Here is a 14,640-nt window from a genome sequence, read left to right on the forward strand (position 1 = left end):
ATACCCTGAAGAATGATGAAACAACAAAATGAAAAAAATCTGGATCTCTGGATGACCTTATGAAGCAAAGCTGCCTCATCATCCTGGATCTCACTATGTACGTCTAGGTATATGAGAGAAGAGTAAACTTCTGTCTTATCTGAGTCACTAAATTCTGGGATGGCTCTGTTTCGATAGTTAAGGCTTTACCCTAACTAGTACAAGGGGGGCAGTCTTAGTGTAGGATTAGAAAAGAAACAGATTAGCTCACAAATGAGCAACTTTAGTCCATAGGCACCATATGTGCTGGGAGCTTCCAGACCAACTTGAAACCTCAATGGATATTTTAAAACATGGCCGCAAATTCTATGCATTCCTCCCATCAAGGGGTGGGATCTATATCTTCTCTTCCTGAATTGAAGAAGGCTTGTGTCTGCTTTGATTTGTAAAGAATGACAGAAGTGATGCTAGTGACCTCAGAAACTGAGTCATAAAAGGCCATAGGACTTCCATGTTGTTTGGTGGAGGATTCATGGTGGAGCCCTCAGCCACAATGTGAGAAGTCCAACTACCCAGAGACCACCCTATTGGAGAAGCAACATACAGATCCTCAGGTCAAGAGTTCCAGCTGAGGGATCCTTCAAACATCTCAACCATGTGCCACACGTGTGAGTGAGGCAGCCATCTTGGAAGTGGACCCCCAGCCCCAGTCATCCCAGCTTCAACCATCTGAGACATTTCAGACTATGTGAAACAGAGAAGAGCCCTTTGCCCTTTCTCAATTCCTGACCCATCCAATCCATGAACATAATAAAGCAGTTGTTATGTTACGCCGCTATGTTTTGAGGAGGCTGTTTACACCTCCCTAAGAATGAAGGAGAGGAGGAGTTGATGACAAGGCATAAAAATTCACTATCTTCCCAACGACCCAGAATCTAACAATTGGGATCCATCATGAGGAGGCAAATGAGATGTCTCCAACATGACCTTCTTCTTAAAGTAAAACAACCCTAAAGTCTTCACTGGTCGTACCCATAGGTATGGGTCCTGTGAGCCACTCCTGGGCTTGGAGTACCATAAGGCACAACACTAAGAGGCAGTTCTGCTCAAATGCAATGACACTCAGAGGTTAATACCATTATGCTGATTTTATTTGGGGGGGGAAAAAAAAGCAAGTGTTCAGAAGGCCCGGTGACAGAACAGATATCTGTCACATGCCTATATCCGACAGAGAGCCTAAAATAAACCTCTGTGAAGAAGGATGTCCTCCTACAGAGTGTGTCGAATAACTCAGGAAATGTCACATGGAAATGCCAAGAGTCTTGGTAGCATCGTCCTAATTACTATGGGGAAGTCCTGCTACAACAAAATTTGATTAGTACTGGTGTCCCGTTATGTAACTTGGATTTCCATGACATCTCTTTTCTTGGAAGTGTGCTGGTGTGCAATAAGTTGGGGCTTACAATGAATTAAAGACTGTGAACTTGCTGACATACACTGGCAGCCAGGACAGGATCAGTCCACAGGAAGAGAAAGAAAAGCAAATCTCCCTCCCTGCTGTAAACGATCCCTCTGCCACTGGGAGCTCCTGAGTCTTTGTTAACCCCTGTTTGCTAGGACGTCGGGCCAATCTTAGGGATAAGCCTACTAGTTAAAATCAAAACCCATCCCCCGTTTAACCCATTAGCTACTTTAGTCCTTGAAATGCCGAACAACCATATTTTTTAATTGTAAATTAATTTATCCTGAAGATCTCACTGAAACTGCTCAATGCTCAGTAAGTCTTGTCATGGCCTTCGGCCAAAAGCAATAAAAGCTAAATCAAGGTTTACTGATGGAATGAGAAAGCAAATTAGAAAAAGCTTTACCATTTACATAATTAGATTTCAGCTCGACATGCTTATATGTGTAAAACCCATTGTCAGAGCACATCTAATTTTCCTGAGCCTCGATTGACAGAATACACTTTTCCTGACCAAATGCTTGAAGTTTCAGCTTTTGGGCACCCGCTGGTTAGCTTTCCTCAGCACTGCTCCATCTACCCCTTTGCCAGGAAGCATTTGTGTTTAGTTTTGGTTTTTGTTGTTGTTGTTGTCGTTGTCAACCACATCCTTCACTCTCAAGCTTTGGGACCCACTTAAGTATCCACATGAGCAAAGTTAGTCTCTGAGAAATAAAGGCCCAGCGGGGATTTTTGAAGAGCCCTTCGAGGTAACGTATCCAAGTAACAGTTCATTGTTTCCTCAGTGCACTGTGATACCTTCCAAAAGACAAAACCCACTAAAGAGACAGCAGGATGCATTGTGAATTATATTATATTGTGAATTATTATATAATTGTACATTATAGCTTCACATGAAGCCTTTTGGCCTTCATGGCTATGATTGGACATAATAATATCTAGAACTCCCAAGGAGTTTGAAGTGATACAGTCTGGTCCTCCGTTACTAGTCTATTACTAATTGTTATCTTGAATATTTTGGTTGAGTGCAGCTGGCACTCCTTCCCCAAATTTCCCACATAGGCATTGTAATACTAAGAGCTATAGAAGAACTCTTTACCTTAAGGATACTTCTTAGAGTCCTATATTCTCTTCCTAAGCATTGAGCTAAGTATAAATAAAACAAGAGCCCATTCGCCAATATCTCTTCCAAAGGAATAAAAAAAAATGTATTTTCCAAAGAATCCTTATTTTAAAAAAAAAAGCTTATTTATTTTTGACTGAGAGAGAGAGAGAGAGAGAGCAGGAGCAGGGGCGGGGCAGAGAGAGAGCAGGAAAGAGAAATAATCCCAAGCAGGTTCTGCACTGTCGCCACGGGAGCCCGACACAGGGCTTGAATCCAAGAACCACGAGATCATGACCTGAGCTGAAATGAAGAGTCAGACGTTTAACCAGTTGAGCCACCCAGGCGCCCCGCCAAAGAATCCTTCTAATTTTGTCAAATTACAACTACTCTGGAAAAATCACTTTCTCCTGCTAAAAATTAAAAAGGATGCTCCCTTTAAATATGTTTTATTAGGGGCGCCTGGGTGGCTCAGTCGGTTGAGTGTCCGACTTCAGCTCAGGTCACGATCTCATGGTCTGTGAGTTTGAGCCCCGCGTCGGGCTCTGGGCTGATGGCTCGGAGCCTGGAGCCTGCTTCCGATTCTGTGTCTCCCTCTCTCTCTGCTCCTCCCCTGTTCATGCTGTCTCTCTCTGTCTCAAAAATAAATAAACGTTAACAAAAATTTTTTTTTAAATAAATAAATAAATAAATAAATAAATAAATAAATATGTTTTATTATATGTATGACCCTTTACACGTGAAGGGCAGAGTAGGCCAGTCCTAGATCTGCTAGCTAACCCGGGGGCAGCTTCCGAATAAGAGCACAATTTAGAGCAAACAGAGATTCTCATAAGACAGAAGGCCTGGGTAACAGTCCTGGGTTTGCCCCTACACTACCTGATCTTGGGCAAGTTGCTCATCTCATCAGGCCTCAGTTTCCTCCTCTATAAAATTAAGACTGGAAATAGAGGATCTTGTGAGGTGTTTCGTTTCAGTTCTATGGATGAGAAAGACATGCATCGTACTTGGGTACTTCTAGTTCATTAACCACCACTCTTACGTGTGTATCATCCATTTAAGCGACTCAAGAAACAATTACTGATTGAGCCCCAAACAAGTAGAAGACACTTGCTTGGCACCATAAGTGATATCAAAGTGGCAGATGCAGGACCTACCCCAGGGGAACCCCCAGTTTAGTTGAGAATATGGGACCAAGACCAGATATTACACGGTGTTACAACACCGTGTACAAGCTTTCACTGGTTCCAGTCGCTGACTGCCCAGTTGCATGGTTGGCAGACCTGCCTTGCAACAGCTCAACCTTTCCAAACCTTTGAGTCAGCAAATGTGTGAGAAGACACAACCTCACTGGTTGTGAGGTTTGTGTCAACCAAACCCCTTCCCCAGCCCCAGACACCCATATGCCCATCCAACTCCTGCCTTCCTTCGAACATTGTACACAATCCATAGGTATCTCCGACTATGAGTCTGGAGCTTTCGCTTGTCCAGCAAGAGAGAGGATGCAGAATTGAATATGAGAGAGGCTGAGGTCCAGGAGGAGACAGGAGCCCGGAACAGGGGTTTCATCTCCGTATTTATTGAGCTCACAAGATATTACCCACGTGGTGAAGGTGAAGAAAACAAGATCTGACGCACATGAATGTGGGGAAAACAATCAGACAGTAATCGTTAACCTGTGTGTGTGAGAAGCAAAGGGTCTGGGGAGCAAGTGGAGTTTGTGATGAAAACACAATAGTATATTGACATCAGAGGGAAAGTACTCATGATCCCATTACAACATCTCGCTAGCTAACCCTGGGGGCTTTCGCCCCGTGGCGGCAGCTTTCCACCCTATGTTTTTTTCTAACCCATTTATGTAAGCAGAACCTATTTCCCCACACATAGGATGGTTTTCCCTGCCCTGTTTTCTTATGAATTGTGTTAGTGTGCAGGCCAAGATGCTGTATCAGAATCCCAAAAACAAGAGTCATCTAAACTGGAAGTTTATTTATTTCTAACTTAACAACTGTCCAGAGGCTGGTAGGGTAGTTTTATTGTTCTCCACACCTGGCTTCCATTTCTGCATCCAAGAGAGCTGATGGAGATTTATACAATGCTACTGACAGTAATTACTAACAATAATTTCACTAACAGTAATTTCTGTTAGTAGCAATGGTAATGGCAGAATAATTTGGGTGCCAGAATCTTGCAGGGTCTAGTGTTTAGGTGAAGAAATTACAAGGCCCTTGAATTTGTTTGAATATTCAAAATCAAGCCTATCCCCGTGCTTCTCAAATGAATTCTGAAATTCTGTAATCCAGAGTGTTTTCATAGGCCATGTCCCCAAGTTGCTCCGAGAATTTGTTATGCTGCTACTGAAGAACATTTAGAGTGGAAAACCCTCACACTTCAAGACAGCAGAGCAGGGAAGAGAAGAAAAAAAAAAAAATCGAAAGCAAAGTAAATGATATGACCAGACTGAAATGCAGCCAAGGAGTTTGCATTAAGAGGTTTGCTACTGTTTGGGCAGAAATAAGACTGATGTTTGCATTCAGTAAATTGTTGCAAGCTTGAAAAGACTTTAACAGCCTGTTTCCAATGTGCAAACTTCAAAATCCCAACTTCTGTTGGATTGGGTGAGGGAGGGAGGCGGACGACAGTTTATAGAGCAACATAAATAGACACTTCAAAGTTAATAACATTTACAGTCTCTAGTAAGTCAGGAGGGGAAATGTGGAGAGAACAGAGGTAGTCATCTGCAACATTCAAAGATCTGGGGAAATTGGGTCTAAATGAAATCATCCTGACAGCGGAGTGCATCTTTTGGGGCCACCTCAGAGAAAAGGACATTACACCTCACTTCTCCAGCCTGAATGTGTGTGATAATGAATTCATGAGCTTGAGAATGTGCCTATGACATTTCTTCTACTATAAGCTTAATACTTCCATAAATGGGATTTTTTTTTTCAGAGTCACAGGAGGGGAAGACAGAGCAGCAGGATCGAATAGAAACACTCCGCTTACCTTACATATTTATATTTTCTTTTATGAAATGGCGGAAAGTGTCCTCTCCCATAATTGAATTCCTTCAGTCTTTCTAAAGCAAAGTATTCCCCAAATATTTATATGGGAAAAAAATTGTGCTTATAACCAGCGGAATGTTATTCCAATCAGTTTCCTCCAAATACAGTCTTTCCAACACTGTTTCTTGTTCTAGTCATTAAAGTCAAGCACAATGAGTACTGTTTTTTGTGAACCTCCCTGTATCTAAAAACGTTAAGAGAAAGGAAAAACATGCACCAACTTCTATATTATTGTCATCCTAATTCAGTTCACTTGCTCAGAGATAAAGCCAGACTGGTCCACGTTAACACAAAATCTGTGATCGTTTGGGCCTAGATACAAATTTATCTCAATTCATGTCCCCATAAATCTCAGATTTATGTCCCCAAAATTCTGAGTTGAACATACTGTATTTTAAATACTCTATCTAAAGCCCGGGTTGTAAAATTTAGGGTCAATAGTCATACCTAAAAAGTGTATTTTCGTACATAAGCTTTTTTCTAACTACACATGTTTTGATTTATTTGTTTTTAGATCTTAATTATTATAACCACCAAAAAGAAATGATAACTATTTGATGTGATAGAGGTACTAATTATTGCTACTATGGTAATCATTTTATAATGTATACATATCAAATTGACATGTGGTACACCTTAAATTTACACGATGTTATACGTCAAATATATTTTAATTAAAATTTTTTTTAAACCATATAGGTTTCTTGAAGGCGGGCTAGAGACGTGTACATAGGAGGGAGAAACTGACCTTCTGGCCTCCTCACTCTGAAGCCCATGTCTGAGACACCTGTCTAGACAGTGGTGTGGAGCAGCCAATGTGCCAAAATGACAGCTCTTTTCTATTTCCTTTCCCCCATCTGGTGTCTGCCCTTTTCTCCTGAGAACCACCTCCCCAGAAAGTGCTTGGTTGCCCGGCTCCAGCAGTAAACCACCACGGGCAATCTGGCTGGGTAAGCCTCTCTACACTTTCACCTTTTATGCTGAAAGCCTGTGATCAAGTAAGGGCGGACCTTCCTCCATCAGGCCGCCGCGTTAGTGGATCGGCTTAACCAAGCTTCCTTTTCAAAGATACAGTCATGGTCACAACCCCACTACAGAGATCTACTTGACATTCAGGTGCTCAGAAATTTAATAAGTACTGCTTTAGTTCTGGGATTTTATTTCCACAAAAGCTCCCCCAAATCGAGGCTCTTTCCCTCCTTCTCAGCTGACGAGAGCCTTATGTCTTCATTTACAAAACTTACATGTGAAGATTCCATATGAGTAACCCAGCCTGTGATCCCTGCTTACATCCGTGAGAACACTTACTGTTTACAGAGGGCGAGCTGCTTTTGTGCGATTCAAAGCATTACTAATTAAAACCTGTTACCTTCCTAAGAGTAGATATATTCTCCTCCAGAGCAGCATTTGTCTGTCCCATTAGCATTAATGGGAGTAACACAAGTGCATCGAGAGGAGAATGGTCCCCTTGGGTCTTTGAACTTAAGTCTACTTCAAAACTGAAACCGATATATACAATGGTATCATTGATGCCATTAAAAATCATTATACTTTACTGCAACTTTTATAAAAGTAATTGTAAGCTTCATGAAATATACTTGGCTCCTGGGAGTTGTGCATTATTAGGCTGAGACTGGACATGATAGAGTGAATTACACTATAATACTTGAAAAATATTTTGGCCAGGGGAATTTATTAGATCCAGTCAAGCTTGCGCAGAGGTCTGTGTTCATAAAGACAATTAGCTTGGGTAGATTTTAAAAGCACATGCAATTCCACGCTAAAATTCAGGAAAGGATCTGGGAAAAGGATGCAACTCTGTGCAACCCACTATCTTTACAATGATATGTCTTAATGGGCTGCTATAAAATACCATCACCTTGTGTCTCTGTAATATCCTTCATTTGCATAGTCTTAAGTGTTTTATAGGCATTATATAGCTGATGTTCCAATTATTTTAGAGGGAGAAGGAGGAGGGCACTTTTTTTTCCCAGTCTGAGGTTTAGAGGAGCAATGTGGTCATCAGGGTGAGGGATGGTTGCAAAGGAAGGGTTTCTGAGTGCCGACTTGAAACACCAAGCGAAAGGATTCAATTGCTGGGGAGTCAGGGCAGTGAGTGATGCCCTCAGTTTCCAGTCTAGAGGTCCTTGCCTACAAAATTAGCTGTTGCATTCACTGTCCTGGGAGCAGCTGAGTGTGACCTCATCAACCATATGACCATGGGCGAGTTTCACGATCTCCTCATATGTGAACTCAAGTTTACAAAGCACCTACCTCAAGGGGCTGTTCTGAAGATTAAATGACTTCATATACATAAAACCCTTTGAATAGTGTCTGGCACATAGTAAGCACTCAATAAATGCTAGTCATTATTACCAGCCTTTAAGCCCAGCCAGGGTGTGTTATCCCATAAGGAAACAGTGCTTGGTGAAGGTTGATTGGCAGAGACCTACCCCCCCCTTCCTTCCAGTCTCCCCAAAGGGCTGGTCCATCATACTCTATTGCATCATCAGAGTCCCATGGCTTAGGGCTTTCTAAAAATACAAGTTGCCTGGGAAAAAGACATACCATTCCAAGGGTCTGGCATGCATGCCACAACCCACATAACTTCATCAGGTTCTTTCCTGAGAGAGGAGGGAGGGGCTGTGTTCCCTGCACTCGCCAAAATAAGGGCGGACCAGAAAGCCGCGGGTGGTGCCAACATCCTAGCCTACAGCCAGCTGTGACCTCAGAGCTTACCTACTGCCTTATGTATAATTTGCCCCTGATTCCTTTACTGGTAAGTTTTGCTCCCAGTTTCTGAATCTGCCTTGTGTTGCCTGAACCGGAACTCCAGGGGGCTGAGGTCTTGTCAGTGAAGAAACATTTGGCCACGGCTGCCTAGCTGAACGGGCTGCAGGCGAGAATACCAGTGGTGCTGAAGAGGCCTCCTTCCATCGTCTTCTCTCTGTGCTTGGCCGCATGGCCAGTCATGGGACAGGAAGAAGAGCACCCAGGGAGGCGTCTGTCCGTCTGGTAAATCCCCTTGTGTCCCCCCCGGGTTCGTTCCTCTCCTCTGTGCCCACTCAGCACCCGACAGCTCTCCTTCTCACATTTTACTGAAATCAACTATGTGATTTCTCCGCTGAGACAATATTTTATTTATCTTTGTACTAGGGCAGTGCAACATTAGTGGACATTCACATATTTACCAAATACAAAACTTCTGGGCAAAGGAGTCTGCCAAGTCATTTCTTGGAACCGTGAGTTCTAAAAGCACTTTTCGCAGTTCCTGACCTGTTCGTCTATTGCGCAGCGTTCTTGGAGGTGATTTGATTTGCTTCAAAGTTGCCTTCGGATTTCGGAGCTTTCCAGCAATTACGTAAATGCGAAATTGGGCATTTTTTTCTTATTTTTAAATGTCAGCAATAATAAACTAAGCCTGTGTTTGCTTTTTAAACGTAATGAAAGTCAAATTAGACCACCAGATCAATTTTGCAGATTATTTTCCTATCTGTGGGACTTCAGCCAAACTAACAAAAACTGCGGTCCCCAGAAAGCTTAAGAAGTGTTCAGAACCACTGGCTTATTACTTTTTTTTTTAATAATATAGATCTATTTAGCATCTCCATAAACCCTATCAACCCTTTTCATTCCACTGCCAATTTTCTGACCTCCAAGTTGAAGACTTGAGCCCTGAATTCTGCTCATGGGTAAGTAATCACAGCAAGCCCCTAACAGAACCTATCCCCAAACTACAAATATATCATCCTCAGCATTGTAAATCAAAGCCTCAAAGAGCATCATTTAGCCTGCAGCTAAAATTGCTTGTTTATCAGATGGTGCCTGGTTTAGCGTGGAGCAGTCCCTTGTAAATCTCTGGGACCTTTTACAGCATATACTTAGGCAAGCGCATTGGCTCCTGGGAGGCTTTCTGAGAGCTTTAATGACTGTGGGCTGCTAAAATATCCAGGCCCTGGTTTAGTTAAAGTGGCCACGGGTACAGTTTGGCTCCATTTTGTAAACTCACAAAGATAAGACGTCTGCTTTCTCCAAAGTGAGGGTGAGCATTTGTGTCTTAGGGAATCTTTATATCTCAAGTGTTAATGTTCTCGTGGCTTTGGGTATTTTGACCTTTTGTCTGCTAACTTTTGATTTACTGCGGGACAGAGTTCTTTCTCTGGGCTCTATCGCCATTCTGGAAAGACAATGAAATGCATGTGACTCTTCAAAATTATACCGAAACAATTTTTTTTTTTCATTTAACAAAGGTACACGGCATGCACGATGGTGTTCCACTCTCTCCTCCGCACCCCCCACCCTGCCAGATATAACACTAAACCCCTCTTTAGTTACATTTAAGAGTAAATATGTGCCACGCTTCTTCAGCAGGGCAATTAACGTATCTGCTTGAGACCCTGCAAGGCTGCTTGCTCACCTCAGCACTTTGTGTCTCAGAGAGAGAACAGTTTATAGATTCTAGCTATGTAGCTAAAGGTAGCAAAGGGAAATTGCCCACCAAATTCTCATTGGTTTAAAAACCTAGCTACTCGCTAAAGTCATGAATAGCTTATTGACCGAACATACCGCCAAGGACCCAGGCAGCCTACCAACTACCTTACTGACGGACATTGGAAAAGACCTGATAAAATTCACTAATTAAAGAAATCTTTACACAGTTCTTATGTACAGTCTCCTTGATACAAGTTAATTAAAGTACTCTTCAAAACCTTCACCTGTCGAGGGAAAAGTTCCCTAGAGAGTTGAAGGAGAGGCAAAGCATGTTTCAGGGGCTGGTGTCTTGTTTTCAGGCAAGGAGCAATTGTTTCCATACTAATTTCATAGCTACCCTGCTCTGGGTTTTGGAAATCAGCCTCTTTCTCCTAAAACCATGCTCTCTTTTCAGAAGCCAAAGCTTAATATTTCTGCCTTTGCTTCTAGTAAGGGGAAAGAGTTTTTTGTTCTTCATTTTGGGCGTTTGGTTTGTTGGTTTGTTCTATTAGCTTTACTGTTCTCCAAACAAACACACTGATGTGGGGAAACTCTTCCCTACTTGGCATCATTCAAGCTGAGGACTCCTGAGGATCAGTATACAATACTTGTCATAAAAGCTAAAAATATGTACACCTGTTGCATCCTGCTGAAATCACAAGCTGGCATAGCACTTGGGAAATAAAAGCTTAACTGACTCATATGCTTCCAGAAAATAGACTTTATACACTTATTCTTCCAAAACCAGGTCTCAGAGACAGTTTGTAGTATTCAAGCAAATTAGAAGACAGATGATGTTGGTGAGACCCTGAATGGTTTAAGAGCCCCCCAAAAGATGGGGGGAGCACCTTTCCTCTTCCTGTGTGTGCCTGGTGGCCACATTTTTGGCCCCTTCACTATAACCCTCAAGTGGCAAGAGCCTTCTCAGAATATGGATAACATTACACATCACTTATTTAATACATCAATTCATGCAAGACATATTATGAAGCATCTATTAGACATGGTGCTAGGCCCTGGGACACAATTTCTCTACTCTCACTGGAGTATATAAGTCTACCAAGGTAGCACATCCATTCATAAAACAAAAAAAAAATGTAAAATTGCAACATGGGCAAGATCTCTGAAGGAGAGATACAGGATACTATGAAAGTCTGCAAAGCAGAAGTCTTCCGCCTGGTTTGGGAAGCCAGAGGCAACTCCTCTGAGAAAATAACACCGGGATTAGAAGCATAAGTCAAAGTTATCCAGGCAAAGAGGGAAAGGATAACTCCTAACAGGGGGAACAGCATGTGCAAAAGTGCTGGGGCAGGAGGTACCTAGAGCAGGGCAGGCTGACCAAGGGGTAGGCCCCAAAGGGGAGCCTCCTGCAGGATGGGGGTGGACCTTGTAGTCATTCTCAGTCCGTATTAGTTTTGTATTTATCATACAAGCGCTGGGAATCACTGAAGGCTTCTAAGCAGAGGCTAACATAGTCAGAGCTGCATTTTGAACATAGCATGATGGCCGCAGGGTAGAAAAGAGACTGGGGATGGCCAGGACCCATCTTTGCGGGGAGCTGAGGTCAGAGGCAGTTGCAGTAATTCCGGCAAGAGATGGTCAAGGACTAAGGTGGTAATGGTGGAAATTCAGAGGGAAGTAGACAGATTTGAGGAATATTTGAGAGGCAAATTCAATAGTGATTGTGCATTTTGGATGTAGGGAAGAGAGGTATCAAGAATGATTCCCAAGCTTCTGATGTGACCAGCTGAGCGGATGGTGGTATCACTTAGCTTCCTAGGGAAACTGGAAAAGGGCCAGGCTTGGGCACAAGGAAGAATATGGGACAAAATGGATTTAAAATGGTTTGGAAACATCTGAAGACATCAGGCAGGCAGCTGAATAAAACGGGCCTGGGGCTCTCAGGACTCTCTAGGCTTGAGATCCATCTCTGGGACATCTATGTGGGGTTGGCCACTGAAGCTGTGTGCATTAGTTTCCTAGCACTGCCATAACAAATTACCACAAATGCGGTGCCTAAAACAACAGAAGTTTATTCTCCCCAGAAAGTTTTTTGGTGGTTTTTGTTCTTTAAGAGAGGAATAGAGAGAGCAGGGGAGGGGCAGCGAGAGAGAGGGAGGGAGAGAATGTTAAGCAGGCTCCCCACCCAGCACGGGGCCCAACACGGGGCCTGATCTCACAACCAGGAGATCATGATCTGAGCCAAAATCAAGAATTGTATGCTTCACCAACTGAGTCACCCAGGCGCACCCTCTCTACAAAGTTTTTGCAGCCAGAGGTCTGAAATCAAGGTGCCAGCAGGGCCAAGTTTCCCTGGAAGGCTCTAGAAAGTGTCTTTCCTTGCCTCTCCCAGCTTCTGGTGGCTGCAAACAATCTTGGTGTTCCTTGGCTTGTGGCCACATCAGTCCGATCTCTGCCTGTCTTCACATCACCTTCTCCTCTGCTGTGTGTCTTCTCTTCTGTGTGTCTCCTATAGAACACTTGTCATTATATTTAGGGCCCAATTAGATACTCTAGATCGTCTCATCACGAGACCCTCACATCTACAAAGGATCTTCACATCTACAAAGACCATTCTTCCAAATGAGCTCATATCCATAGGTTCCAGTGGTGAGGATGTGGACATATGTATTTGGGAGCCACAATTCAACCCATGAGAGCATGCGTGTGTTATAAGAAATCACCCGATGAGACAATATAGAGTGATAAAAGTGTCTCTGCATAGAAGAATGTCCAATACTTGTTGTGTGCCATGTAGAATTCCATACACGGGAATTAAGTCCACTGATTGATAAGTTCCTTGGGAGTCTGAGATCATTATCAGTTAGAAACTCTCAAGGTGTCCCATTCGTTCATCACTCTCACCCATCGCCTTCTTGCTCGTGTAGAGTCTCCTACAACCTTGTTTTCCAATTCTCCTGCTCAATATACTCAGCACTTAATTAGCACCCTCACTGTCTCTGAATGCTCTACATGCTTTAGCCTTAGCGTGCTCCTTGAGGGCACATTCTGTGTGTTCTATTTCCCTGGGATTTTCCCCACAGCATTAGTGCTAGATGCATGACAAATATACAATCGATGCTTATCGATTGATGAGTGCTGTATTCGTTTTCTATTTAGTTTACCTAAATAGTTTCTAACTGGTTTCTATTTTAGTTTACCATCATTATTAGGTTTCTAGCACTTCTATTAAGCCACAAACTTAGCAGCTTAAAAAAAAAAAACACAGGTTATCTTACAGTTATACAAGTCCAACACAGGTCTCGCTGGGCTAAAAATCAATGCGTTGACAGGCTGCATTCCTTTCTGGAGGTTCTATGGGATGATCCATTCCCTTGCCTCTTCCAGTTTCTAGAGCCTTCCTACATCCCTTGGCTCATGGTCCCCTTTCTCTATCTTCAAAGCCCATAACAGCAAGATGACTCCTGACATCCCATCCCTCTGATGGCCTCTTCTGCTTTCCGCTTCCACTTTTACGGAATCTCGTGGTGGCATCACATCTGCCCAGATGGTCCAGGATGAACTCTCTAGTTCAAGGTCAGCTGATTACCAACCTTAATTCCATCTGCAACCTCAATTTCTTTTGCCATGTAAGGTGCCATACTCATAGGTTCCAGGGATTAGAATGAGGACATGTTGGGGGTGAGGAACTCCGTATTCCGCCTGTTCTAACTTTGTGTATATTGATTCATTAAAGTACGTGGCCACATGTTTGCCTTTGAACAGAGGCTCTCAGAAAGCAAGACTCTCCTCCCTGCTTCCATGAGCAAGAAGACTATGCAACAAAAGAATGAAGATCTACTGATACATAATGATGAGTTACCAAACAGCAGAGAAAAGACAAGTGCTAAATGCTGGTTCCCAGTCCTGAAGTAGGGTGTCTGTGAGGCCTCCAGGTTTTGAAAATCCTGTGACATTCAAGGTGCTTCAGCATCTACTGCATCACTGCCTAATCAAGTGCCTGGTAGGTAGAGCGGTCACATAATTTATCATCTGAATCAGGACACCATTAAGAATAAAAGGGATATGGCAGGTATAGACTGGGTGTGTGGTCGCCCTAAAGGAGGTAGAGAATGTATCCAGATGAAATCCTCTTTACCTGGTGATTGTGGACCAGAAAGGGTGAAGCCTACCCTGTTTCCACATGGGACACTTGCTATTTCTCCCTAGTCACTAGTTTGGGACCAACTCAGCCACCTGTAGAGTACCAGAGCCTAGCCGGCCCTCTGCTCAGAATTATCACCTTCGGTTCTCCTTGCCTTGCCCCCCCAACACCTCCACACATTCCAGAATGCTGCTTTGCATGCATGCATGCCTTTTCTTGTCAAGGCACCAATGCACATTCCTTCCGATCTTCCTGCTAGCTCTCCGACACAGGCCAAGAAGATGCAGCCGTGACCTGTCCATTTTGTCAAAGAGGAAGCTAGACGCAGAAGAGTCAAGTGGCTTTCCCAAGGTTGCAGAGCTGCTTAAAGCAGAAAGCCAAACCATCCAGTGCTGGGGTTCCAGGCCAGTTGGAGCCTTTCCCCATGCTGCCAGACCCGGAGACGTGGTCAGTCACT

Source organism: Panthera tigris, chromosome C1, assembly GCF_018350195.1.
Source record: "Panthera tigris isolate Pti1 chromosome C1, P.tigris_Pti1_mat1.1, whole genome shotgun sequence".
In the NCBI taxonomy this organism is placed as follows: domain Eukaryota; kingdom Metazoa; phylum Chordata; class Mammalia; order Carnivora; family Felidae; genus Panthera; species Panthera tigris.